This window comes from Pteropus medius, unplaced genomic scaffold (genome assembly GCF_902729225.1).
Source record: "Pteropus medius unplaced genomic scaffold, Ma_sr-lr_union100, whole genome shotgun sequence".
Classification (NCBI taxonomy): domain Eukaryota; kingdom Metazoa; phylum Chordata; class Mammalia; order Chiroptera; family Pteropodidae; genus Pteropus; species Pteropus medius.
The window spans coordinates 11,381,048-11,407,860 of NW_024349796.1; the positions used below are offsets into that span (position 1 = coordinate 11,381,048).

At 34.9% G+C, this 26,813-nt stretch overlaps 2 pseudogenes; both read right to left on the reverse strand.

Moving 5' to 3' along the window:
* Positions 1 to 16,163: 16,163 nt before the first annotated feature.
* LOC120619424 (uncharacterized) lies at positions 16,164 to 16,282 on the reverse strand (annotated as a pseudogene).
* Positions 16,283 to 25,738: 9,456 nt separating this feature from the next.
* Positions 25,739 to 25,857, reverse strand: LOC120619399 (uncharacterized; annotated as a pseudogene).
* Positions 25,858 to 26,813: the final 956 nt, after the last annotated feature.

The window sequence follows — 26,813 nt, forward strand, 5'->3', positions numbered from 1 at the left end:
AAAAAAAAAAAAAAAAAAAAAGAGAGAGATTGTAAGCTGACAAGGTTCTTTGCAACCTGTGAGGTCGACCAAGGGTTGCCTCACCTAAAAACAACAACAACTTATTAACCACGTATCCTGTTCACACACAAAGCTATCATTGGTTATTTGAAAGAATTCTGTGAGCAAAGACTGTAAAATCAAGTCATGTTCCATGAACAATACTTTTAGAGCCTTTAAGTCTTTGAGTCATAAAATTGCACCTGCATTTGGCATGGCTTTTAGCCAACCTCCCGAGCACTCAGCTAAGTCACTGTATACATAATTGTATCTACAAATGCAACACTGAAGCAATGGGGTAAGTTTAAAAAAAAAAATCTGTCAAAACTGTAATGGAAAAACAACTTGCAGAAGTATTGTGTTTGCTCGCATATTCTATTTTATTTTCCACTAAAAATCAACACATTGTGGAATTTTATAGCATTTTCCCATATTGCTATGTGACTTGAGCAGTATAACATACACTTTCATAAAGTGTTAAAGTTTTATATTTTTATTTTGACAATGACAACAGTAATACGCAAATCTGATTAATAAGAAGGCATTGATATAAATCTATGACACTACAGCAATCTCGTAAAAAGTATATTTAATTAATTTAAGAGTTTGAAAATCTACATATTTTAATCGGGCACGTCATCTATTTTGCGAAGAAATCTTACCACTATGTGCTATTGCCTGTCCCAGGGATTAGTAAAATGGAAAGTGAATCAATAGAAAATACAAGATTGGAGCACACAGAGACAGAAAGGACACACAATGCAAAAGGAAGATTAGTATATAGAGAAGGCTTTGTTGGATTTAGGTATACCAAGCTGGAGGGTGCTTTACAGTATTAAAATTATATCTTTAAAAAAAAAGGAAAGGCCCCAAATCAGAATCTAGTAATTTATATCAAAATATTAGAAAAATAACAGAAAATTAAAACCATTGAAGTAGAAAGAAGAAAATAATAAAGAAACATATCACTTAAAAATCACTTAAAAATCACTTAAAAATCACTTAAAAAGAAAATAAACTAAGTCGAAGTTGATGGTTTGAAAATCCTAATAAGCTTGATAAATCACTGGCACTATCTATAAAGAAAATAAGAAAGAAGGCAAACATTTCCAAAATCAGGAATGAAGAAGAGGACATCACTGTGGAACAGACATAATAAGGTTATAACAAGATGTTAAGAAATGAATACTGTCCATGGATTTCAAATCTTTTGGGAAATGGATAAATAGCTATAAAGACTCAATTTACTAAAATTAAAACATGAGTAAATAGAAAATATGAATAATGCCACATCAAAAAATATCTTAATAATCAAAGAATAATTTTATCAAAAACATGAAGTAGGTATTTAGTTTTTCAACAAAGAAAGCTCTAGGCCTAGATGCCTTTATTGGTAAATGGTTCCAGACTTTAAAGAACAAATAACATTTATTTTGCAAACATGTATCCAGAGAATAAAAAACGGGGCTGACTTCACAACTCCTTTTACGAAACTGGTACAACCCTGACACCAAAACTTGACAAGGATATTTCAACTAAGAAAATTTTTAAACAATGTTCCTCATGCACATATACGCCAAAAACCTAAACAATGTATTAGTAAAAAACAAATAAAACAAAACAAACAAAAAACAGTCCATCAAAATCAAGTTGGGTTTATTCCAGGAATTGTTTTAGTGATCATTCAAAAATCAATCATTGCAATTTATCATATACTAATAGGATAAAGAGAAAAAATAAAACAATCATCTTAATACATGTAAAAAGATAGTTGATAAAATTTAACACAAATCTGTAAGATAAAAAATTTTTAAGCGAAATAAGAGTAAGAGCTCTGATTACGAGATCCACCTTTTTAACTGTCCTTAGGATGCTTGAGACCAGACAGGCAATATGCATTCAAAGGGGCTGGTGTCTGCCTTCCTACTGAAAGATCTACAGATCTCTATGAGCTGAGTTCTTCCCAGAGTGCCCTGCGTTCTAATCCCCATAACACAGCAAGCTAACCATGTGCTTTTCCGCTGACTAACACCCCAACAGAAATCCCATACCTCTCTCTCATTGTGGATGTGCAGTCTCCCGGGTCTGATCCCCACCAATCCACTTGCTCACCCAGCAGTAGCTAGTCCAGATAGGAACACCTGTTGCCTTTGAGACTGGAGCAGAAACCAAGTAATTTTTATCTCATAGAGTTGCACAAAACAGAGCATCTCTTCCTAGTTTATTAGAAATAAAAGTGTCTCACCCAGTCACAACTTAAATACTTTAAAACAAGAAATGCATTAGCATCTTTATTACAAATGTAATTGGTTTTCTTTTATTTTTCTTTGTGGGTATAGGGTCACTAGTTAAAATACACCACTGTAAAATCTGCAATTTAAATTTCATTTCATGCTGCATTGTAGAAATAGTTTACATAAATAGCATCCATTAATCATTTAAAACAAAGGTTAAATGTAAATTAGGATCCTGTTATTTATTTCTATGATTATTTATAGTTTTCTGGTAAAGTTTTATTTTTCTGAGGGTGAAGGAATTAATGTTTTTGAAAGTAAAATGTCTTTAAACTAAAATTGATAACATCCAGAAATCAATGGATCTGGAGAGAGTGTCGTAGCATCGTAAACAACATTTGAAGTTAAAAAGCGTGCTAGCTCCTAGTCACAATTTTAATTACATCAAAATTTAATCATTAAATCTCTCCTTAGTAGTCCTATCTACTCATACTAAATAACTATATTGAATATAATTTTGAGAAAAAATGATATCTTTTGAGTGGCTGTAATTTTTTGAAGAGGGTTAGAATATTGATTTGATTGTTTTCCTTTATTCAAAAAAGAAGGTAGTAAAAGGAGAACATTAGCATGTTAGTAAAGACTGCTCAGTTTAAGCTGCATTGACAAAGAAACAGAATATCTGGATAAACACTTGGCTTCAGTGGTGTGTATAAATTATTATTTATCCCTTTATTAGGAAATATTTTAGTAATTGATCGGCTTTTTACTCATCATTCCAAACTGCTGTTCTTAAGTAATCACTCTTTCTTTTAAGCATTTCTATCCTTTAACTTGTTTCTAATGGTTTTACTCTTTTATCACAGTGTCGATATGATACATCGAGGATGACAGTCTGAACCTTAGGAAATAAGGTTAAATAAATAATTATATATTTTAGCATTTTACTAAAGTTCCAAATGAAAGCATAAAAGATGTTACCCGAATTAAAGTTGTCTTAAAAAAAAAATAGCATTTTGATGTGTAAAGACCCCGAAATAGTTAAAGATCGCATTACATAACTAAGAACAATTATAACAATTTCCAGTAATAAAAGTTTTGTGAATGTGGTCTCTCTCTCAATCTCAGAATATGTTCTTGTACTGCATGTAGAGTGTGGGCATGCTGGATGAAGGAACAATTCACATCTTAGGTGGGATGGAGGCTGACAGCTACAGATTTCATCATGCTATCCAGACCAGCACCCAATTTAAAATGTATGAATCGTTTACTGCTGGAATTCACCATTTAATATGTTTGGGCCATGGCTGACCACAGGTAATTACAACCTTGGAAAGTAAAGGCTTGGATAAGGGGGGAACTACTGTACTTTACCTCTGCTCTAAACATATTTTGTGTTGCCCTTTACTAGCCCAAGAAAGCAATTGCAGTTTTAACTGGCTCTTTCTGACAAAATAACCAGAATGCATTAACAGGTTAAAAAAGGATGGATTACTAAATGCAATGTCCTTTACAGAGTGGAAGTACATGAATCAGGTTCAGGAAATGATAATCAGGACTTTGATAATAAATCTTACACTGAAGCCAATCTATGGAAGGTTCGGTTTGAAATCTAGGTCTCCTTTACTGTATCTCTAAAGACAACATGACTTGAATTTGATCCTTTACAATTTAACCTTTAAAACAAGCAAAATCTATATTTTAATATCTCCTGTGAACATGAATCAAGATGTATAGCAAGTACACAAGGGGTAACTTTGGAAATTAATTTACACTGAGAACAAATGTCATACAAAGTACATTCTGATATTATCCTGAAAGGCAAACATCAGCCCTTGAACACCATATGTGGTCTGCATTATGGCTTCTTGGCACCCATCCATAATCTATTTCCAGCAGCCACCATTTCAAAAATTTATGAGGACCTAGAAAGCACAGAAGGGCTCAAGAAGCCACTTGAGTTCTGCTTATTAGCATACTCATTAAGCCAAATCAATAATTGATGAACCATTTGTGAAAAACATATGGATTAAATCACATCTTGGCTTAGACCATTCAGAAAAGAGTCATGAGCATTTTGTCTCCTTGTTTGCTTTGTAAACATGATGTCAAAACTGATTCCAGAACAGATAACTGAAAAAACTTGGACTTTCTTTGGACTAAAAGTATAATGCTTCATACCATATTTTTAAAAATGTTTTAAAAGAATTTACAATGGAAGCTATTAAAATGTAAAATTAATGAGATGTAATAAGAATTTTCCAAACTATTTCAAATAGCCCCTTGAGAAGTGCTTGAGAGAAAAAATAAAAAATTAAAGGTATCTGAGAAAAGTGTCGTAAAGACTTAAAAACAGTAGGCTATATTTATCCTCACTAAGTATATTCTTATGTACTGGTATTGGGGTAGTTTTCAGCTAATAAACGTCCACATCGTTGTGGTTATTTGACTATACAGTCAAAGAACATTAAAAACATTTAATTTTTAGAACAGTTTTAAATTTACAAGAACATTGCTAAGACAGTAGAACTTCTACATACCCCAAACTCAGTGCCTCCTACTAACTTCTTATGTGAGTATAGTATACTTGTCATAGTCCATGGACCAGCACTGATACATTGTTATTAACTAAAGTTCACATTTTATTCTAATTTCTTTAACTTTCACCTAATGTCCTTTTTCTATTCCATGACTCCACCACATTATATTTAGTTGTCAGGTCTCATTAGGCTTTTCGGGTTGTGACAATCTCTAAGACGCCCGTTACCACCCCCTCCTCTCCTTTATTTTTGATGACCTCTTAATAGTTTGGAAAAGTACTGGTATTTTGTAGAGTCTCTCATTTGGGATTTCTCTGTTGTGTTTCTCACGATCAAACTGGGTTCTGAGGAGGTAAAGGGCATTTCTTATCACACTGTATCAAGGGTGCATACGATCACTATGACCTATTACTGTTGATATTTAACCTTACTGATGATCACCTGGCTGAGGCAGTGTCTGTCTGGTTTCTCTACTCCAAAGCACTTCCTTCCTGCCCTTACCACATGCTCAGTCAACACTTACACAGTGGAGTGTGCTGCACCTCCCTGAGAGCCAAATATCTATGTCAATTATTTAGAATTCTTATGCATGAGAAATTTGCCTATTCTGCCCTTTATTCATTTATTCCATCATTAATTTCCATCAGCACAGACTCATGGATATTTATTTCATACTTTGAGCTATAATCTAATATTATTTTATTTTATTGCTCTAACTGTTTTAGTTTGGCCATGGGGAGGTCTTGCAGTTGGCTTCTATGTCACTTTAAAAAATACCACTATCATTGTGTGTGAGTGTGCGTGTGCATGTGTGTGCGCACGCACGCTTAAAAACCTCCTTATTTTGTGGCACTACATGACATTCAAAGATCATTCATTTTGTATATTTTCCATCACAGAGATGATAGATCTAAAAAAATAATGCATGTAAATGGGCCTTGAAAACCTTTTTTATTCTTTGCATTTTTCTGCTTATGCACTGTAATAAGCATAGGAGTAAACTGCAAATTATCCTTAAAAAAAAATGGTCCATTAATATGTTATCAAGTATAATAGTGAAAAGACAAAGGTTAAAATGAGATTAAATATTACTAAAAGGATGAGAATATCTTGCATTTTCCTTCATGTTCACAGTGACCTATCCACTCACTCTTGCCTTTCTAAACAACAAATATTCTTTAACATTTTCTAGTATCAACTGAAGCTCATCTTATACTTTGTGAATGGCCTTTTGCTACTTATCACAGCACTGCAAATGACTTTGAAAGAAAAGCAGATTTTAAATGCAGAATAAAATTTCCATACATAAGATGAAGAATCTTAAAGAAAATTACATAATATGATCTGACTGCTATTCTGAAAATTCATTTGCACTGAATTATTAGCACCAAGGAATGAAATGTTTCTGAAAAATGATTTAATTTTCCCAAGAGTTATTAGTCCATATCTAAAAAAGAATAGTCAGGTTCTTCCTTGATGATTAATTAGAATGTGATATATAGTGTCAGATAAAGGAGTAGTACTTGGCATATATTAATAATACTGGAATTTAGGTATCTGTTTCACATCACAAACACCAATGGCATCTTAACAAAAAGAACAGCATGTAAATGCAACTATAAACCCTATTTGTGATACACACACTTAAATATGATGTTTTACTTTAGTATAGCTATGGAAATGTTTTAATTAGTTAATATTTATTTGTCATTATTTTCTGCATTTTTCTACTCAGTTTTTCTCTGCCACAAAATATTTATTGGCTGCGCACCGTTTCTCAAACACTGCGCTGAGAGCTGGGACGAATCGCTGCACAGAACAGACCCTGGCTATATAATCTCTTGGTGCTTATCATAGTGGGTAGTTATATATTCAAAATACAATAATTAGCAGTAAAGAGTGTGGCAAAGGAAAACACATAGCACTCTGGAAATGAAGATGAAAACCTGGTTTGTATAGTAAAATGAAAACACAACAACACCGCACATATAAACACAAACGAAATGTTGAAGGTACGATCTGAAAAGTGAATACAACGCGGCTGCAAAGGAGACTGAGGTGGAACAGAAGGTGGAGTAAGGGGAGTGTGAAAAGTTCCTTTCATTCTAGGAAGTGAAAAAGGGCCCCAAATGGAGACGACGCGTGGTCCATTCCAGAGACTGGAAGCAGCAGCATGGCTGGAAAATAGAGGGTCAAGCGGAATATGGCATGAAATGATTAGGCCTGAGGTTAGATCAGGCAGGACCTGTAGGCCATAATATGTAATTTTGCCCTTATCTTAAAAAAGCAATGGACGACTACCCAAATGATTTCAACGCAGAAGTGAGAAAATGAATGTGAATATTTCTTAGTGATCTCTCCGACGGTGGAGAATGGAGACTGAATGACAGTGAAACCAGGGTAGGGGTTTCAAAAAAAACTATTGTCATCATCTAAGGGAGAGAGAATGGTTTCTACTGTGGTGGGGGTGGTGGAGACGTGAACAATTAAAAGGCCGTGAAGGATGATCAAGATGTAGAAGTTACGCTGGTTGGTGAGTGGTCGGTTGCACGCAGGAAAGAAAGGAGAAGTAGTAGTCAAAGAAGAAACCCAGATTTCTGGCTTGAAGACCCCAGTGGATGGTGACTATGGTAAAACACTGCAGAAAGACAGAAAGGAAGGGTGATCATTTATAAACATATCGAATATGAGGTATTTGTAAATTAGGTAGGTAGAGAGTTCAAGGAAACACATGCATTGTACCTACAGAAGAGGAAAAGAGACTGTTTCAAATGCTGTGTTATCATAGTTCATTTCAGTCACTTAAACAAATTGAGAGCCTGTTATTCTAGGCACCGTTTGGCTACTCGGGATGGAGAAGTGAATCAGATGATCGCTACACCTGCATGCTGGGGTTCTACTTGGAAACAGGAGTCATAGGTGATCAGGAAAAAAAAAAGTCTAAAAAGTAAAAATATCTTTAAAAAGTTTATGAATTTGATATTTTGATTATTTGAAAACTTGTCATTAATTATTGAGATGGGATTTTTTGTTAAATAGTATAACCGAATACATTAAAATACACGGACAGGAACATGTACATACTGTTTATGAATATTACGTTCAAAGTATCAGTAGCTATAACTTTTAGTCTGTCCTTGCAACAAACACAATTAGAACAGCTTTCCTCTAATTGCACCACCATGCAGGCAAGCTATACAAATAAGTGTCATGGAAAGTTCGAGTTACAGTCAATTTGATATACAATGAGTCTACATTGACAGATGAGGTAGGAAAATGAGTGGCAGAACATGAATGCTTTTTTATTCAAATTATCTGAACTATTTTACTGTCTGATTGAGAAATATAGAAAATATAAGTTAAGGTATCTGAGAAGGATGAAAATCTTATAAATTTAGTATAGATTGCTTTCAGAACATTCCAAATGCATGTGATTAATGGCAAAGTAGGGACATCACAGAGAAGTTGATTATATGAATTATATGAGAATATTTTTCAAATTTTACTGGTATATAGTTTAAGCCATTATGATTTGCAGTTTAGCATTTTAAGTCCCATTAATTGTAGAATAAAGTCATGCTTCATTTTTGACAATTAAATACAATTTTACTGGAAGAGAGAAAGAACTCTGAATTGGACTCAAAGGAGAAATCTTCTTTAAAGGTCACCCTTATTAAATGGTATGACAATTTGATTATGCCATTCACGCTCAGTACCCCAGCTATTCCCAATACAGTGGCTGAAGTGATGCTTTTTAAGATGAAAGTCAGATAGTATTACTCCGATACTCAACGGCACATTCCTCTCTGAATAAAAGCCAGCAACATTACAACAGTCCACCATAGCATAACGTGCATGATCTGTTTCTCACCGACTGCCCCCACCCCCACCAGCATCTTGTTCTATCGCTCTTTCCCTTGGCCACTCTACTGCAGCCACAGTGGCCACCTTGCTTTGACCACGTGTGCCAAGCTTGTCCCTTGCCTTTGGACCCTGGATATTGGCTCTTTTCATCATCTGAAAATGCTGTTTTTCTATCCCAGAGATATACAGGGTGAACTCCCTTTTCTCCTTCAAGTCTCTGATCAAAGTATACTTCTCAATTAGTTTTTCTGACACCTTATTTAAAATTGAAGGCACACCCTACGGCAATATCGATCCTTTACTCTCTTTTATTTTATCCTTTTCCTATAGTGTTTAACGGCTTTTAAAATACCATAAAATTTATGCACATATTATTTTAGTTTTCATTTTCTGTCCTCCCCATCCCATTGAGAATATGAGCTTCAAGATCCTAACGATAGTTTGTTTTATTCACTTCTGCCTCCAGAATAGTATCTCCCACATAAAAGTGCTCAGTAAACATTTGTCGACTGAACAAAAGCTTATTAAAACTTATCCTAACAGAAGGATTTTAAAAACTTTCTGTGGGTAAACATTTAGAAGGAAACTGAGCACGCTGGGCTTCAACTTAGGAAGTAGAAAGTTGGAAAGAGTATTGATCTTATACTTACAATAAGAAAACACTGGAAAATTTGCAAATTCACAACTTTTTTTTTAATGCATCAGAGATCAACAAACTAATACTGAATAAGAAAAAACAGGAACCTGTAAAGAGACAAACTCTTCCAAAAACACAAACTCTGAAATCACACTCAAAAATAAATAGATAACCTGAATAGACCAAGATCATTAAAAGAAATGAAATTCATAGCAACATACCTTCCAACTAAGAAAACTCTAAGTCCAAATGGTTTCTCATGCCTAGCTATAAAGGTAGTCTTTCCGATAGAAGTTATGAAAACTGCTCGGATATCTGGGTCATAGCATAAAAGAGATTAACTGCTGGAACTTGAATACTTTAGAGAAAGAGTGTACAGACTTATGAAGTATTAGATAAACTTACTGGACATGGCTACAGCTAAGAAACAGGCTGGAGATTTGGGTTTAATCAACCTTCATATATGCCTAATATTCTGAGAAATTACAACCACTCCTGGGATGGGAAAAACTCAATTGTAGACATACCTGACCTTATTTGGGATCCTTAATTCATTTCACTTGTTGAAAAGAGTATTTCCTGACATTGAAGCTAACATGAAGGAGGTAAAGTGACTAATCGAAATTAGGTACAGGAAGTATTAGCTGATGTTGTGTGTAGGTATGACAGGACTTGGGATGAAGAAAAGGATGACTGTATGATTTTAGCATACTACTCAAATTCCTCAGGGATGTAAAGGGTGGAGAAGCAATGACAGTTAATAGAAAAATCCACACATTTCTTCAGGTCTCAGCAAAATGTTTGACAGTATTTGAATGGGAATTTTGCAATTTTGATAAGTTATCAGAATGCAAATGTCAATTTTTTGACCATGTACAAGCAGGAAGTGATCTCTTCACATCTTATAAAACTGGAAGGAGATGCACAAGAGTCCTTATAACACATTTAGCTAAAGCGCATTTTAGAAAATTAGACCTCCTTGTAGTACATCACCATGGCAGTAAAACATTTAACTCTGAAGGAATGTAAAATTCCCTTAAAGTCTAGGAAATATACACATATATAGGCACGAGGTAAATAAGAAATTTGGAGACAGCTCTGTGATATGAGCTCTATACTCCTGTGAGGCTGAGACACTTTCATTCATTGGTGCATACATTATAAAAAATCATAAGTCTTTGGGCATCCTTTATCAAGGGTATGAAAAAAAATCCAAGAATAAGTATTTTATTAAATATATTAGCCTCATTACTAGGAAATAATGGGGCTGCAGGGAGGGGAGGGAAAACAATTATAAAAATTAATATTATATTCCAATAAAGATACAAACAATAATATTTGAGCAACAGAGTTTGCCAATCCTCCTTCATATTGTACTTTTTCAAGTTGCCTTCATTTTAGGCTCAGTGATATCAAAATCTTTACTTTTAAAAATATACGGAGCATTGTATATTCCAAAAAATATCTCCCATATGTTCAATCCTATGAAAAAAACACTTTATTTTGCCTTATAACTTATCATTTTATATAGCCTAAGATGATAAAGTCCATATGTGAACAATATCTTATTTTTAAGTAAAAACCACCAAGTTAATTTAGCTCATGATTAAGATATGCTAATATTCTATGTCATATTCCCCATAATACCTTCACATTCTTTGAACTAGAAAAGTTTTTAATTTGATTGACTTTATCAAAGTCTTATTTTCATAGGTTTACATTTCATACAATTTTTTTTAATTTCATTAATTATGATTCATGAAAAATGCAAGCAATATATGGCACTGTACTCATAGAACAGTTTAGGGCCGTATGAGAAATTTAAAATAGATAAAATCAAGGTCTTCATAAATAACACTATATTGAAATTAAGCCAAAATAAATAAACAAAACTAAAGCATCTGACAAAATTAAAGTATCTAGTTTGAAAATCAACTCAAGCCTATGACAATAAACAAATTCCCTATCAAGAACGTAAAGACATCTGTTGATCATTTTATCATATAATAACCATGCTTCACTGGGCTCTTTTAACCTATTTCCACCAATATCCCTCTCTTTCATTTTAGTGCTTGCTACCCTGGCTGTCTGCACCACACTAAGTGACTCGGCCCTTTCTCATCCATCACTGTATTTCTCATCATGTGACATTCCTTGACAATTCTGCTTGTGTCAAATAATTTTTCTTTCAAAAGAAAAATGCCACAACAGAGTCATACTTTAAAAAAAAAATGGATGAATAAACTTAAAAGCCTAACAATAAGCATTTCAGGAGACTATTGACTACTCCATAGGTGAAGAATTAGTGTTTAAAAATGTCCATATTCCATTCACAAGTATATCTAAATATTGATAGGAGTAAATTTTCTAGTTGCTTCCATATTTCGTATTTGATGGCATGTGTGAAATAAATGAGTTATTATATTTAGCATTCTACTCTTCTACCATTAAAAAACATATTTACGGTCTTCAACATTTAAAATTTTAACAATTTTTTTAGCATCTTTTATTTGACTCTAGATTTCTCCATTTTTAATCTGACATTCTTTCTGAAACTAAACTACATCATTTTCAGAGACGCTAACAAAGAAAAATAAATGCAGGTGGAAAAGTTAATTGCTGATTATAATTATGTAAAAATTAGATCATATATTGTCCCATTTTGCTATGAAAATAAGTGAAAAAATCAAAAATGTGTTATAATATTTGTTATATAAAAAAATCATGAGTGTATACACAATTTGTTAAAAAAACTATCTTATTTATAATTATACGTGGATATAGATTTTTAATGTAGATAAGTAAATGTCGAATAGCTAGTTAACTAGTTAGCTTTATAGATTTAGATGACACAGATAGACATATATACATATATATAAAATATAGATGTAGCAGTGGGATAATCAAGGAGATGGTCATTTTATCTTATCAATTACCTTTTCTCTTATTTTAATTGAAATTAATTTCAATTAAAAATTTCACAGAATACTTATTTACTTTTCCAGCTTTATGTTCTACAGAACACAGAGATAAAAATATTCATCTACGAGTGCAAGAAAGCTCTGATTTTAGTTTCACACATCGGCATTGCAATTTCTTTTTTAACCACCTTCAGTCACACTAATGGACATTTCTTGATCGATATATCCCAGGAATTCTTGTGATATTGATACAATGTCGTCAGAGAAAAATCTACCAATCCCAGGGATAAACACCCTGAAATCATTAATATTTATGTTAGTTATAATACTACACTTAAAATATATCAACAATACCAAGTAAAGTATATTAATAGTCTAAAATACAATTAATAATTCACACAGTATGTTTTATCCATATTACCTTAATTGCAGCAAATCTCCCTTCCTTTCTAATATTTTGGTTAAGTGTAGGCATAACTATGTGTTATAACAAATAGGTTTAGTTTATTGTCATCTTACAAGTGATGGAAATACAACTTTAATCTTTTTTTCTGGTTTATTAACCATTATACTATCTCCACATGTTTTCTCGTTTCTCCCAATGGGATGATTTCTGAGGTCAAACACTTTTACTCAGTTTTAGAATATTTTCTCATCTTTGAAAGTTCTCTTCATTTTTTTCCTAAGGAGCTGTGCAATTGTCCCTTTTTCTATCCATTTGACCCAACAATGTTTAATTGTTCTTAAGATTAATAATTAAATGTTATGAGAAGCTTTTATTTCTAAAAGGACTAATACATTTTAAAACTACCATTTATTCCAAAAAAACTCAACATTCAATATATAGACACTAATAGAAATTCAGACACTATAGACACTAATAGAAATAGAAATTATAGACACTAATAGAAATTCAGTTATAATTTTTTAAAATTATTAATCCGAAATTCTAAAGTACTATTGTTTTTACAAATTAAATCTATCAGAATCAAGAGTATATAGTAATTAAATATTATGCTTAAATTACTCAATGGAACATCCAAAATTAAAATTTAATGGAGATCTGTTGCAATTTTAAGATTATTCATATAAAGTATGTCTAATTTTATCAGTTTTCCTTTCTCCTTGCCTGAGAAACCCTTCCCCAAAATCTTATATCTTTACCAAAATATAAATTCTGAAAGAATTTAAGAAGTTATTTAGAGGCTGTAAAGAATGTGATGAGGACTATGGATTATGGAATAGCAGAGATAAAGAAAGAAATGATGAGGGTATTTTGAAATTTAAAGAAATCTGAATATTTAACTTTTAACTAAAAGTTTAAGTTATATAAAATAGCTGTCGGTCTAACTTTAGGCAAAAACAATAATTTTCAAAATAACGTTACCTAACTATACAAATGAATCACATATCACTCACAACTTTTATCAAGATGCAAGATAACGAGAATGCATTGCCACCTACTAAAAAGCAAATGTCTCTATAATTTCTGAGGAGAAAATCAGACCTCGGCTTGTACTAAAAAGAAATGACAGCATAGTTTGTCATCACAAGAATGTTGCTATATGCTGTTCATTATGCCTTACTCTCTATTATTGAATAGAACTGGATGATCTTTATTTCATTTACTTTAATCAGAAGACTCTTCTAAAATGCTTCTGGTTAATATCTGGTTTGAATGAAGCACTTTATTAAAAATGCTGGATGTTCCCACTTAATGCAGCCTGAAGAGTTGAAAGGAAAATGATGGCACAAGCATAAACTGGCATAATAAATCAAAGGACACTCTTTTCCTTCTAAACATTTCCAAGGTTAGTTTTCATCTTAATAGAATTGCTGATCTGCCAACTGATCAACTGTAGATATGCCTGTGACTTGTTTCAGTAGAAAGAAGGATGTCAAAAATAATGAGAAATAACCATTTGGGCCTTGTCTAAAAGCATTTTTTTTTTTTACACATGCTTTGTGTGCATTGAAAAATCTTCTCCCTTCCTCAAAGTAAAATTTCAATTGATTACAAATAAAAGGATTTGGCTGGATCATATTTCTAAATGGCACAGAGCAACAGATCTTTGTGGTAAATACCATTTTCAGAACTGACTTTAGATTGTGATGGTGATAACAACACTTGATTAGAAACCTCCAGCCCTATCTGGGACAATAAGGTGTCACTACCATTTGAAAGATTAGAAAACTATATAATCTGAAGTAATAATAATCTTTAACTTGCATCAATGATAATTAGAGACCTCAAGGTCACCTCTGCAAAATGAGAGAGCGAGCGAGCGAGCGAGAGAGAGAGAGAGAGAGAGAAAGCAAGAGAGAGAGAGCAAGAGAGAGAGAAAGGGAGAGAGAATTTTTCTTCGGCCTCCTACATATACTCTCAACTACCAGTTAACATTTTCAGATAACAAGAATTTCGAAATCCCTTCAGACTCTGACAGTGACAGTTACATGACAACTCTCACTTAATTCCAGAAAAAGATAAAGAGTCTCTAAGGAAGATAAGAAGCCCACGTTGTACCATATCATATCACCCAGAATAAAGCCTTTGATCAGGAAGGTGGCACAAAGGAAAGGTATTTCAATCAATTTTGAAATTAGGTCTGCATAAAATAGGCAGAGAAAATATCTATATTGCTCATGCTTTGGGTGAAAGTCCCTCCCTGCTGAGATCATGTAGAAGTGCCTGGTTAGTCTACCAGGCTCTCTCCTGGCAGGCAGCTCTCTCTGAATATACTTTGAATAGAATATCTCAGGTGAAATTATCTGCCAACATTTCTTTAAGTGGAAGCAGTTTTGTTCATGAGAGAACTCGTGTCTATCACATAGTAGGCATTCACTAAATTCTTGTTGAACCTCTACGAAAATGTACATTTCACTTCATCGGTTTCTCTCAGGAAAGTCTAAGCCAGAATTTTCTTCCTCTTCTAATCAAAGATTATACATAGAGGAGCTAAGAGTCCCAATGCTTCAAAAGACCTCTGAAATAGCTTTAACTCTCCCACTAATCTTTATAGATTAGAGCCCACACTTTTGCACTAAGCGAAGGTGCTATCGATAAGGTTGAATCATTTCGAAGTCTTATCCAGTATTTCATTCGGAACTATATCCTGATGCTGTTCAAGTACAATAGAAATTTATTTTGAGCTTTAACTTGAGTAAAAAACACAAGGACATCTTTTAAGTTTCCTTATTTTAAGTCATTAGCCTAATCGTGTTAATCTGAGCTTTTAAAAAAAGTACCCTCAAGATTTAATCAGAGAAAATAATGCATTTAATATATGTCAAGTATCAAGGAAACACAGACATGAACACACAGACTACTGCAATCTTTATTCCCATTAGCTTAAGAAAAACAGCCATAACACCCTTTTTTGTGACTCATGGAGAATATAATGAGATGAATAAAATGGGACACTTCAAATAGGTTTTCGCTTTTCATTTACCTCTATTGTAGATGTTATTCTTATACTTTCAGGACATTTCACTTTCATTCTAATCCTTCGATGGCACTATTTGTATCGGCATCGCTAAAGTTCTGCTCCTCAGATTTCATCATGGCATTTCACAAAATAACAAAGACAGAAAGTTTTGCTTCATATGGGGGAAGCGTGAGAAATGGAAGTGGGAAGCTAGAGAGAAAAATTCACCTTCTACAAATAAATGAAGCAAAATGATTTTTAATATTTATTTAAGCCCAGCTAATCTTTTTTGTGAATAAAGCCAGTTCATAATAGTTAATAGTACATATATTATAAAAATAAAAACAAAATTCACCAAAATTTTTTTAAATAGTTAAAAGAAAATGATCACTTGAAGACCATCTACTTAAATTCCTTTTTTTTTTCTTTTTTTAGCCGAGGCAACCCTTGGTTGACCTCACAGATTGCAAGGACCTTGTCAGTTTACAATCCTTTATTTTTTACGCCTACAGCACCTGGTCTTCCTAGGTGGTCTCCCATCCAAGTACTAACCAGGCCCAACCCTGCTTAGCTTCTGAAATCAGACGGGGTCAAGCTTGTTCAGGGTAGCATGGCTATAGACTTATCTACTTAAATTCAGTGTTACATTTTGTGCATTATCTCTGTTTAATATAACCCTGTCTATGCTACAGTACTAGCTGTATTTGTTTCATCTTTACAGTTTTTGCTAAATAATACTATTGTTTTAAACTATATATATAGTTTATAGTTTAACGCAATATGTATAGTCTTATATATAGTTCGTTTAAAACAATAATATAGTGTTATATTTGTAATATATAATTACATTTATATTATATTACATTGTTCTATATAAACAAAAATAATTTAAGACCTAAGAAGAGTTTGTCATGGTTAATTTTATATATCAACATGACTGGGCTAAGAGATGCTCAGATAGCAAGTGAAACATCATCTCTGGGTGTGTCTGCGATGGTATTTCCAGAAGAGATTAGCACTTGAGTCAGGAGACAGTAAAGAAGATGGCCTTCATCCATTGGGTGAGGTCCCAGACAGAACAAAAGGCAGAGGAAGGGCAAGTTTGCTTTTTGCTTCAATTGGGACATCCATCTCTTGTCCTGGCACACAGACATTCCTGGTTTTCTGGCCTTCAGTTCTGGACTGAATTACACCACTCCAGCTTGGAGCTGGCGTACTGTAGGACTTCTTGGTCTCTATAACTTTATGGTAAATCCTCCTATAATTAGCCTTTCTTAGTCAATTTCTCTCCGGACAGACAGATGATAGATAGATAGATAGATAGATAGATAGATAGATAGATAGATAGATAGATAGATTAGATAAGATAGATAGGCAGACAGACAGATCTATAGATCTCTAAATAGATACTGATATTGAGAGAAAGAGAGAGAATCTCCAACTGGTGCTGTTTCTCTAGAAAGTCCTGTTCGGACTTATCTATTAAAATTTCAGTATTTTTCTTATTGGCTTATATGAGTTTATTAAATAGCAATGCCATAAAATCCTTGCAATATTTCCTAAAAATATTTCCAAAGCACATGATCTTTACTTTTGACTCAATATATGTTTGAATTTTACGGCGGTGTAGTTACGTTTGATATAATGACATTCTTAAATAACAGTGTCGATTTCAAAGACTAGATCATGTCATCTATGCATCTGGGATTCTGAAGATGTCATCACTGAGGCAGTTCCTCCAAGTGATACATAAAGACTATCATTCAATGTCAAATAAGAAAACTGCCCAATATTTGAAAGCCAGTATTGCCAAAAAGGGTAGAAAATATACATTATTACATAACAAACGAAGTGGAATTATCTTCACAATGAGTCTGACACCAGTGGACTTGGCCTAGAATAACAGCTCTCCGTAAGGTGTAGTTTGGTATGAAAACGACAGTCATCAGGGACGTGCCTCCCGCTCTGTCTTATCTTGGTGGAGCCTGAGTTGGTCTCACTTGGTCCCCCTGATCTGACGCAGCAACTTCCCCTTCATTCCACCAGTTCCTTGTCAGAATCTGGGCCTTTCTTTCCCTGGAGAGTCTGAAGTATAACCTGAATCATTCGAAAGCTATGTTGGGGGAGTGAGTGAAATCTTGGGCAAATTAAACATCACTCTTAGAAAGAGACTGGCAGATGGCGGGAGGACCACGGGGCCCTGATGCGTGGGTCTCTGACGCTGGCTAAGGATCCCGGAGACTCAGCTTGACGCCCCTCGTTCTCCTGTTCCCCTGACACTCCCCTTCTCTCTTTCCCACCTTTGCCGTCTTCTATCCATGTTACAGGGTAAAACTTAAATCTGCACCCCAATTAATACTTCAGAATAGTACCCCGCTGTAACTCGAATGAGAGATATTTGCCAAAACCTGGAGAAACTGAAACAGTGCTTCAGAGAGTAGGAAATGCAGGCAAAGGAGTGTCGAGCCCAGAAAAGTCCCTTCCACCATACCCGGGGTGCTGTGGGGCAGGGAGAAGCTGGAGCTTCTGCAGGGGTCTTAACTCGCACGTCCTTTTCCTGACTCTTTGCTACAGGTTATTTTGCTTTGAATAAATTTGTGTCGGACAATGCTGAGGCACAGACTTTAATAAGGGGTGTTGGGCAAGCCATGCTTATTTCATATTCAAATATGATCTTGCTTTTTTATAGATGGAGGAGCTTTTGCCTAGAAAAGCAATATCCCTCAACATGAATTATCCAGAAGGCAGCTCTGGCTTGGGTGTTTTTCGATGTTTTCTTGAATTATATCTACATCCTCCTGCAAGCCTCAGATGTATACTTTTCCTTAGACAAAGCATACAGACATCTAAATGTTATAAAATAAAATGGGCTTTTCAATGGGGGTGTTTTAAGAATTTCTTCAATTTCCGAATTGGATTATCTAATTTTACCTGTAAAATAATGATGAGAAGGGGAGAATCCTGAAGCCACACTGGATTTGGATATTGAGTGACGGGCTGGGCTCACTCACTAGCTTATGGTCACACTCATTTACAAAACATCCTCAGTGTATTAATAAAAAAAACATAGCTCAGCAAACTTATATCAAAGTATATATCCTGTGCATTTAAGAGACACAAAACTGTTAATCTAAGACTATATTGTGCGTCTATATGAGTGAGGAGACTAAATTAAAAAAAAAATGTGAAGACAGACAAAAATCACAAAAGTAGTATTTTAAACATTTTCAATTTGTGACTATGAGGTTTATAGCATTTATTTTAAAAGTTAGGGTAGTAGATATAGCGATAGGTCAACACATCTGTAATTAAACATCATTGTACAATTTGATAGTTTTCATAGCATAACCAAAAAAGGAATAAAATTACTATAAAATTAATATTTTAAAATTATATGCACTTTAAGAATATGTTTTTCCATGAAGAGTCTTTCTTGAAATTACATCTTTTCAAAACTGGAAGTATAAAAAGAATGAGGAAATTAAAATTCCACTTCTGAAAATGCAGCACAACTTGCTGAAAATAATTATTCAGTGACAGAAATAAATGCATCTGAGAGCATGTGAGTGTAATTATGTACCACAGGTAGTAAATGTCATGTTATGTTTCAATGATTTTATGGATATCAAACTCATCTGTATGCTATTTCTAATAGCAATTTTATGACTAAAACTAATAAATATAGGAAACTTCTGATTTTTAATAATACGAGGGTTCTTATGGTGGTAGTTTATTTTGGCTGATGGAAAATGATAAATCTGAAGGCTAAGGTGAAAGTAAGCTTTGAAAAATAACTTAAAATATTAAATGTGCTCCTCATCCTAGATCTTCCTAAAGTCGTTATTGCATTTTTTGAAAGTATACTTTAGAGGCTTCTTTTCCACTTCAAAGTTAAAGCCATTAAACTTACTGTTCCATGTAATAAATTAATAAACAAGAATAGATTAACCAAATGATATGGGGCATTACTCTCTTCCACTTCCTCTCCTTCTCATCTGGTTCACTGTTGTTTCTCTCTTGGGAAGTGGTGAAAAGTTCTATTTAAATTTAGATTGAATAAAGTGCTCGCTAAGATATTTCAGATTCCCAGAAGTGTGCTATGTGGTAGAGAGGGAAAAATAGACTTTTTTTTCCCCCTTCCTGGAGCTTTTAAATATGCTGGGCTATGAGCAGCTCTGTTGTGCTGGCTGCCAAAACAACTCTGGCTGTAGCTAAGCTCCCACCGGAGCTGAGAAAGCAACCCGGAAATAGTTCCCCTAAATGCCAACTATCTTGTGTGCCTTGGCAAGCTCTAACATTGACCTGAGGCGTCTCTGCCTTTAATTTGTGAAAACACTGCAGACTTTGCTAGATGCCAAGGCAGGACATGACCAACAGCAGCATCCACCAAGCAGCTTTTCTTTGTGGTTGACACTCTGCCTGAAGGGGTTCCTATCATTGTGACTTCCACCAAAAGGGGCTTCAACATCGCCTAGGAGGACTGCCCACGCTGTCTACAGCTGGGGTAAGACAGAGCTTGTCAAACTGGGGCGCTTTTCAGCGTGAAAGAGGGTCCAATTAACAATTATATCAAGGCAGTACATGTAAGTAAGACTGTCCCAGGAATGCCACCACAGGACGCCCACCTATGACACACACACAGTGCACCAGCTGGGCAGTTACTTATAAGCATACTACGTCCATCAATGTGAAAAAGAAAATCCAATCATGACACCGCCTTCTGTATAAATAGATATGGGCTGTAAGCTGGTAAAGTCTGGGCTACCCGCCGATGCTAGCGACATTCGGTGTACATTAATACATGTTAAATTATTTAGAATTAAATGTCTGCAGTGCCCATGAACTGGTTAGTAACGATCTTTGTCTACCATCGGAACTGCCACCTCTGCATGTGTACCCACAACTGGGCTCTCCTTTCCTACCTCAAACTCCATATCCATGAACATGCAAACGCTCCCGTAACCATGTTTCCTGGGTTATGTCAAACTAAAGAGCAGATTCACGCTAATCCTTAGGGAGGAACAGAGTTTAATGATTGTCATGACAGAAGTATATCCTTTCCAGCAAATGAAAATGTTAAATCTCCGTGCACTTTATAAATGCATTCTGATAACAATGATTTAATTGTGTAATAAGGTCTCACTTGTGTTATTAGTTGCAAAGGCAGAATCTTGACTTTTTTTTTTTAATGAATTGTCTTCAAATGCTGCTCTGTTTTGACAAGACATCTGCCTAGAAAACATAGTACAAGACTGTTTGACTTCAGTTGATATTGCTACTAGTTACAAAAATGCCCTTTGATGGTCTCAGGCCCACTCATTCAATGAATATGTATGAAACACAGTAGGAAAGTCGTGCTTATAAGGGGTTTTACGGTCTACAGTAAAGAGACATAAAATAAATGAACAAATGAACAAATGAACAAATGAACAAATGAACAGGAAAATACTAGTAGTGACATATCATAATCAGATAATTAGTGATACAGAGCAAGTGACTGTATCAGCAAAGGCCTTGCTGGAGCGATGCTGTTTGAGAAGAGCGAACTTGGCCGGAAAAATCAACTTAATGCTCTTCCCAAATAAGCATCCCCCTCTCATATATATATCACTGTCTCTTCCATCATTTTTAATATCTCTAGAGGATCTAGTTTCCTTCCAAACAAAACTCTCATATTCTTTGAATTTTGTCACACTCCACACACATCTTCTCCTGTACATGAGCACTTCTGCAATGCTAGACTATAAGGTAAGAAAATGTATTAACCTTCCATCTTCAAGATGAACAATATAAAATTGAAAGTACTTATTTCTTTAATAGTTCTTTAAAAAAAAAAATCCTTAACATTATTCCAGACAAAAAGACCAATGGAACAGAGAATCTAGCAAGTGACCCAGATATGTGAGGTTACCTGAATTTTCACCAAGGTGACAGTATTGGACAGTAGGAAAGAAGATGGCCTTTTCATTAAATAGTGATGGGTCAACTGGGTACCCATGTAGGAAAAAAAAAACTATCTTGAGTCCTACCTTGCACTGTTCACAAAAAATTATTCTAAATATATCATAGATAAATGTGAATGGTAAAATAACTGAGCTTTGAGGGAGAAATAAAAGACAAATACCTTAATGATCTTGGAATGGCCAAAGATTTTTTAAGCAAGATATAAGAAGTGCTAACTACAAACAAAATTATTGGTAAAAAGACTACTTAAACTTTTGAAAAATTCTGTTTTTCCAAAGACATCATTAAGAAAAAAGCGAGCCACAGAATGAGAGAAAATAGTTGCAATATATATATAATCCAATAAACCTACAATATGTAAACAACTCCTACAAATTAATAATAAAATGGTATAGAAGCCAAAAAATAATTGTCATCTTACACAGGGCCTTCGTTAGAAAAGAAATCAAAATGGACAACTGATATAAGAAAAAATACTCAACTTCATAAGTCATTATGAAATGAATATTTAAATACTATATAATACCACTGCACACGGAAGGTTAAAATTTAAAAATCAAATGACACACAATTCCAACTTTAAGCAACGGTGAACTGTTAACTATCAGGGACCACATGTGAGGCTGTGACTTGGTAAAATGACTTTGGAGAACTTTGGAGAACTGCAAACACACACATACCTTAGGAGAAGAAATTCTAGTCTCATGTTTTTCCCCACGAGTGGATAAACATGCTCATCAGAGACATGTATAAGGATGTTCATATTTGAAATATTCTTAAAAAAGGAAAAGCTAGAAGCAAATGTCCATCCAGAGCAGATGGATAAATAAATGTGGTACTTTCACACAACTGAATACCATACAGCAGGGGCAAAAACTGCAGGTCATACGCCAATTCTGATGTGAAGCTTTTACATCAAGAATAGTTTTAACATTTGAAAACCAAGAATAGTTTTAACATTTTTAAAAGATTGTAAAACACACACACACACACACACGCACACACACACACACACACACACACACACTGTGCCGATCTGTATGTGTCCTCCAACACTTAAAAGATTTGCTATCTGTCCCTTTAAAGAAAACATCTATCGATCCTAAATAACATGGAGATAGTGTTAAGGGGACAGGCATACGAGACTATAAAAGTATGACTCATTTTAAAAAGTTCAGAAGCAGGCACGATTCATCTATGATGTCAGAAGTCAGGCCAGCATTACCCTAGTGTCTCCTAGAGGAGACACTAGCCCCATCCCAGAAACCAATCCCCAATGGTTTCTGGGATGGGCCTAGTGTCTCCTCTAGTTATACAGCTATGTTCCCTTGGTAGAAATCCTTTGAAATGTACACTTATAATAGTGTACTCTTAGTACTGTGTTTAAGTTATATTTGTACTTTAATAATATTTGTTTTAAAAATCAATAAACCTCTACAACAATTAACACACATATGTATAGATATATGTGCACGCAAGGATATTTACCATAGCATTATTTTAAATAGATAAACATTAGAATGAATCTAATGGTGCAACAACAGAATTGGTTAAATAAATTATAATTTACCCATGCAGTGGACTCCTGAGCAAGTACAAAACAGTGGGTTTGTAAAAGGATATTTACTTATATGGGAAGATGCAACGCATACAATCTTAACTGGAAAAGATTAAAAATAGTATAAGCCGAATGAGTATTCTGTAGAGACGCAAACACATACTAAAATCTCAGCCTCAAGGAATATGCACAAGTAGATAGAACTTCCCTCTGGGTGTGAGAGTAGAGATGCTTTCACTTTATTATTGTTTTTTGTTTGTTTATTGTCATTTCCTGATAATTTGTAAAGGAAATATTTTTGAAGAAATAAAAAAAGTCCATTTTAAAATTTGTCCATTTTAAGTACTTTTGGAAGTTTGAAATGGACACTGATTTGAAAGCTTAGAGGAGCTGCCCTGGCTGACAGCGGTGTGAAAGATGGCTCGAAGATACGCACAGAGATCTCTTGGTATCACAGCGATGTGACAGCTCTATAAATATGTTGTTTCTAGTTGGGTCTCTCAGTGTAAGATCCTAACTTCAGAGAGATCTAAGGCTTTACTGTATCAAAAGTGTCACACTGACATTGCCGCCACCGTTCATTTATAAGCGTTATAAGCCCCTGGGGGTGATAGATGACTTCCCTCTCATGCTGATAAAGAGAAGCTGGCATTGCTTTATTAACTCCTCAAGGTTAAAAATCAATGCTTTACCTGTGAAAACATCTGTTTATAAGCTTGTCTGTGCTTCTCTCAGGGGCCACATTTAGACGCTGGGTTTTAAGCATGCCAGAAACGAGAAGCTTAAGTTTCATTTGTCCCATTTTCTTTTTAAAAATGCCAGAATGGTTCTCCATGAGAGCAAGGGGGAAAAAAATAAACAGCTATATAAGCCTACACTCATCCATTCATACTGAGAACACGTTAGATTTCACCTGTTAAAAATTAATGAATAGCATCTCTGAACAGGTGACTAGAGACAAGAGCATTGATTTTAGATCAAATGATGGATGTAGAATAAATGCCAGTCAAGGGGATTCAAATAAAGATAACTGTTGTTGTTGCTGTTGGTGTTAGAAAAGTCTATGGAAAAATGAATTAGATTATCTCATAGAGAAACTAGAGGGATTTTCATATTTAATTTGGCTTGTCTTCGCACACAGACGCACATAAAAACCTTTAGTAAATAGTCTATTGAACAGCTTAGGACTTTTCATTCAAAAATCTTTAACACGAGGTAAGAAAAAAGGGGTTTAGTTTTAAAAACAACATTGCTATCAGGGTCATACAGTCTGTAAGAGCCAGGTTAGGGATGTTTTTGAGGACAATTTCCTAGAATTTCTCAGCATTCTACAGAAAGCATCTCAAATTCAACACAGAGACTTAGCTCCTCTGTCCATCTTTTTCAGTCCCCCAAGTCGACTCTCTTGCACCTTATCTCTGCTCAGGGCAGCTCCACCCTCCCGGCTTGCTGGAGCCCCCGACCCTGCTGTCAGCTTTGACTCCCCTTTCTCTCACATCCTATATACATTTTGTCAGCAAATGCCCTTAAATCTGACCATAGAAGATGTCCAGGAAGTGACTTCTCTCGCCACGCCTGCTGCTACTACCTGGTCCAAGCCGCCTTCTCTCTCATGTGGATTACTGACTGCACAGTCTCCAAATGGCCTTCCGATTCTGTCTTCCCTATAGCCTGCTCTTGATTTAGCACCCAGAGTCATTCTGTGACAAAGCAAGTGAAGTCATTTCATACTTTTGCTCATATTCCTCCAGCAGCTTCTCATCTCACTCGGAAAGAAATGTTGAGTTCTTATCATGCCCCTCAAGACCATACAAAGTGTAACCTTTAACTCCTTTGTAATATTTCCAGCCAAAAACTCATTGGAAGCTTTTGGGTTTTTACTTTATTTTGTTGTTTGTTTTTGTACTCTAAACAAGCAAAAGACTCATGGATTCCAATTTCCATGTAAATGTTTTGTCCTATTGTGTGTGATTTTATACAACATGCAAAAGTGGCCTTGATTCTGTTTTTTTAGGTCTAAGTTTTGGGGCTTACGTGTGTCGCAGCTATCGGACTATATTTAATGAATTACCCATGTTTATAAAGATAAATTTCTCAAAAATGGTAGGAGAATTACATATCCATAAAATGCTGAATAGATAAAGCTTAAGGGGATGTGTATGTTTGCTTTTAAAATCTACGATCTTAAATATCATTACTAAATAGGACTGCAACTCTACAAGCTCTCACCGACGAATGTACAAAGTCGGTACATTCAGATGCTCCTAAACTGAAGACAACCACAAACGTCTGAGGAGTGTTTCCACTGTGGGCAAGAAACAGAGGGAAAAAGTTGTGACACATTTCCTAGATGATAAAACAACCCTACCTGCTTTGATTGACCAAATCGAATCAAAGGCTCACAGGGGAAAATGTCTGAGGCAAGATGTTAGTCTTATTTATTATTTTTTTTTTTAGGCGAGGCAAACCTTGGTTGACCTCACAGATTGCAAAGACCTTGTCAGCTTACAATCCCTTATTTTTTACATATGTATGTATGTATGTATTTATTTTTTATGCCTACAGCACCTGGTCTTCCTAGGTGGTCTCCCATCCAAGTACTAACCAGACCCGACACTGCGTAGCTTCCGAGATCAAACAGGATTGGTCTTGTTCAGGGTAGCATGGCTGTAGATAAGATATTATTCTTAAGAAAGACACTCATGGAACCAGAGTCTGAGCACCCTCATACCAACTTCAATTTCTCAGTACTTACATCTTTGTAAACAGACAAGAAAAGGGTCAGATTCAGTTAATATGATTCACTTCTCATCCAGATTGCCTACAAAAACAATAATGTGCTCTCAGATTCACGTGTATTTGATCATAGATGTATGATTTACCTTCAGTCTGTGCCTGAAAGTAAAACTGTACTTAAACCATCGAGAGCACGGTGTTCAGGATTGCAGCCTCCGGGGTGGGTTGGCTTGGTTATAAGCCAATCTCTAACACAAACGCTAAACTTAGACAAGTCATTTAACCATGGGTTCCCTCTGTTTCTTCATTAAAAATGCTGATGATAATAGTTCCGATCTAATAAGGATGTTGTGAGGTATTAATACCTATGAAATATACATTTTATGAGTTCCACAGTGTCGTGTGTTATCTTTTTACTAACAGCCACTACTCTCACTCTTATCTACAAATTTAAATAAATTAGACAAGCATTTAGTAAACTTATTTTCTGTTAGGTTTGCTTATTAAAGATATGGGAATTTGAATATTTGTTAACTCTCGAATGATTCCAGAAAGCTAAAGATAAATTCAGTATGAAACCACATATCTGGTTAATCAGTGCCTTTTCCATACTAATGTAGTTTGAGGAAGAAGCAAGGGGTAGGTCTTTATTTGGGTTTCCTGGAAGCTGACCCTATTCTAAGAATTTGGGTACAGGTAGTTTATTTGGAGGTAGTCCCAGGAGACTTCAAGAGGGAAGTAGGAAAGTAAGAAAGGGAAGATAAAATAGCCATAAGCAAGTTTACCAAGCAAGTTACCACCATGGACAAATGCCGCTTAATCGCGCTCATGAAAACTAGGAGCCAGTGCAGAACACAAGACTCAGTGACCCGCCTCAGGAATGAGAGAGCAGGGG